This window comes from Pipistrellus kuhlii, unplaced genomic scaffold (assembly GCF_014108245.1).
Source record: "Pipistrellus kuhlii isolate mPipKuh1 unplaced genomic scaffold, mPipKuh1.p scaffold_m20_p_1, whole genome shotgun sequence".
In the NCBI taxonomy this organism is placed as follows: Eukaryota; Metazoa; Chordata; class Mammalia; order Chiroptera; family Vespertilionidae; genus Pipistrellus; species Pipistrellus kuhlii.
This window is the reverse complement of record NW_023425404.1, coordinates 67,019,790-67,023,592: the sequence shown is the minus strand read 5'-3', so window position 1 is coordinate 67,023,592 and position 3,803 is coordinate 67,019,790. Positions and strand designations below refer to the sequence as shown.

Below are 3,803 nucleotides of genomic sequence, written 5' to 3'. Positions count from 1 at the left end.
GTATGATGTTGGCTGTGGGTTTGTCATATGTGGGCTTTATTATGTTGAGGTATTTTCCCTCTATTCCCATTTTGATGATAAATGGATGCTGGATTTTATAAAATGCTTTTCTGCACCTATTGAAAAGAAGTCATCAACAAAGTGAAAGAACAGCCTACTGAATGGGAGAACATATTCGCCACTGATACCTCTGATAAGATGTTAGTTAATATCCAAAATTTATAATTTTTTTATTTATATAACTCAACACCAACACACACACACACACACACACACACACACACACACACACACACATACACACACACACATGCAATCCAGTTCAAAAAATGGGCAAAGGACCTGAGTAGATACTTCTCAAAGAGGATGCCATTAAACAAATGAAAAAATGCTTGGCCTCACTTATCATCAGAGAAATGAAAATTAAAACCACAATGAGATTATCATCTGCTAGAAAGGCTAACATAATTAAATCAACAAACAGTAAGTATTGGTGAGGGTGTGGAGAAAAGGGAACTGCACTGATGGTGGGAATGCAGATTGGTGTACCCACTGTAGAAACAGTATGGAGTTACATCGAAAATTAAAAATGGAACTGTCTTATGACCCAGCTATTCCACTTAAAAATATATCTGATAAAACCTGAAACACTAATTTGAAAGAATATATGCACCCCTATTCTTATTGCTTTGTTATTTACAATAGCCAAGATTTGGAAGCAGCCCTGGTGCCCATCAGTAAATGAATGGCTAAAAAGGCTGTGGTAAATTTTCATAATGGAATACTGCTCAGCCATAAAAATAAGGAAATTTTACCCTATGCAACAGCATAGATGGACCTAGAGAGCATTATGCTATGTGAAATAATGCATTCATAGAAAGACAAATACCACATGATTTTACTTATATATGGAATTTAATGAGCATAATACACTAACAAATAAAATAAAAACAGACACATAAAGAACAGATTGACAGCTGTCAGAGGGGAAGAGGGTTGCAGGGCTAGGTGAAAAAGTGAAGGGATTAAGAAAAAATAATTGACACATATAGAAGTATGGTGATTAACAGAGGGAAATGGAGATGCAGGCAGTAGAAGAAGGTGAGTGGGGATAAACGGTGATCAATGGAGACTTTACTTGTGTTGGCAAACACATACAGAGAGAGAGAGAGAGAGAGAGAGAGAGAGAGAGAGAGAGAGAGAGAGAAATGAAGTGAGAAAAGTAGAATGTTGATAATTGATATATGAATGTACATTTTATATATAATGGATATATGAATGGATATATGAATGTACATTTTATATATAAATCATAGACCCTATTCTGTTTATGGGAATTTTAATCTATCCCATAAGCATAGCCATAAAAATTTATTATTTGGAGAAATGTAGTAGTCAAATGGGAAAGCCTTAATCTCTCTTAATTTAAGGCCCTTTGGTTGACTCATACTTGAACTTAAAAGAAATTTTCCCATAGCCCTTTCTTACCTACATGTATTTAAAAGAAATATATCTTTCCTCTATATAAATGAAGGTTTGTCACATATGAGGCCCTTTGATAATGTCTCTCCAATTTTTATAAATTTCCTATCATGCCCCTAATCTGAGAGCTGGAGGCCAGATTGAGGTGCAAACTCTCCTCCGACCCCTTAATAAATTTTACCTCACACTAGGCAGCTGCCTATTTGATATGAGAGCATAAACTTTCACCACCCCACAAACCTTGCTGAAATCCAGATTATAAGAAGTGAATAATTAATCCAGACTTGCCCTCTAATCCCCTCCAGGAAATTAAAATTAGTACTTTAGGGCTATTCCCACAGACAATGTGGGCTATCAAAAAGGAAGATAGAAAACTCAACTTAGTAAATAAAAATCATATTCAAAGATAATATCAGCACTATATTTCCATAATGATGAGATCAGACAATGTATCCTTGGAAATAATTTATGTTGGCGGAAAATCAACATCAAACTACAAAATTCTGCCATATCCAGATGAACATAATTCTATTGTCCATTGTTCTTGTTACTACTGGTCTGGTTGCATTTGTTAGTTTGCAATCAAGAGGCTCAAACACTCCAAGCAAGTTCTTCTTTCTACCAAACATAGAATATGCTCAGAACCTTATGCCACTGAGTTTAGTTAATACAAGCCCTATCAGCCCAAATGCTCTCTCGCTTGATGAGGCAAAGGGCTTATACTATTTGGCTAAATTAGTGGCCTAACAACAGGCTAATGCTGGAGATCCTACTTCAGTCTCCTAAGACTCGAGACCCACATCAATTCCAATGGGTACACACTTGGAAAGGACTCCTCTGTCCCATCTTCCAGATGGCATCACCCAACTCAGGACTTTATTTTTGAAGATGACATCACAGCAGATGACACTGCTCCAGCCTAAAACTTTGAGATCTCCCACTGGATATTATTTTACCCTCTGTGCTGAAGCTATGTTCACACCTTGAGCACTAAAAACTTCACCCAATAAAACCCACAGCCTGCCACTTCCAAGAGGCCAGCAAATTAAACACAGGATGGTTATTGCTATTCTTTCTTTGATGTTAAGAATTTTACCATTTTTCTTAAGGTTGTTTTCTACTTAGCTCATTATCATGTTACTAGAGGTCAGGTGCGTGAACTTTGTGCACAGGGGTGCTGGGGGTCCCTCAGCCCAGCCTGAACCCTCTTACAATCCAGGACCCATCAGGGAATGTCCAACTACTGGTCTAGGCAGGATTGGACCTAAATCAACAGTCAGACATCCCTCTTGCATTCCAGGACCTTTGGCTCCTAAACATTCGCCTGCCTACCTGCCTGATCACCCCTAACCACTCTGCTTGCTTTTCTGATCATCCCTAACCACTTGCCTGCCTGCTTGATTGCCCCTAACTACTCACCTGCCTGCCTGAGTGCCCCTAACTGCCTCAGCTTTGGCCTCTGCACCTGGGACCTAGGCTTCTTTCCTCTGGCCAACCACAGAAAAACCAGGACCTGGGCTTCCCTCCCACTGGCTGGCTGCAGGCACCTGAGACCTGGGCTGGCTTCACCCAGGCTGGCCACTAGGCACTCAGGACCCTGGTTGGCTTCTCCTGGGCTCCAGCTTTGTCAGGAAGGGCACCCAGAATGACATCTGGAAGACATCTGGTCTATCAGTTTAATTAGCATATTACCTTTTATTAGTATAGATACTCCTTCTCTCACCAAAATGTGCACCCATTTACCACCATATCTAGTAGGAAATCTGGTAGAGATTACTGCTAACTGCCATTTTAAAAATTAATACTATTGGTTCCCCTAAAAGTCATTTGCCTCGTACAGTCACCTATGGACCCTCTAGGGTAGGGGTGTCGAACTCAATCAGAAAAGGGGCCAAAATCTAAAATCCAGCCTAAATCGCGGGCCGAATGGTTTACTGAACAGTCATAAACTGTCGTTGTGATGGAAACGCAGCGGAGTGCAGTGATGACAGCGCGGTGCGGGCCACATTGCAAGGCCTGGCGGGACGGATTTGGCCCGCGGGCCTTGCGTTTGACACATGTGCTCTAGGCTACCATAAAATAATTTACTGCTTTTTGTTATCAATGCATGAATTGTTAGACCTATAAATAAATAGGAATTTATTTTTCAAATTTATTTTCATTTTTGATGTCTTGTGTTAGCAATACATAAATATCTTCAGTATTTTGTATCATTTAAGACAATATTGATGTAGGTATTGACAGATATAATTCATAAATAGACAACATAAATTTGTGGTATGATAAATACTGCACAGTACTCTAAATGTATTTTGTTTTCC

General features: G+C 39.4%; 1 pseudogene; it reads right to left on the bottom strand.

Annotated features, from left to right (window-relative positions):
* Positions 1-1,280: 1,280 nt before the first annotated feature.
* Positions 1,281-1,407, bottom strand: LOC118710609 (annotated as a pseudogene).
* Between the last annotated feature and the right edge of the window lie 2,396 nt (positions 1,408-3,803).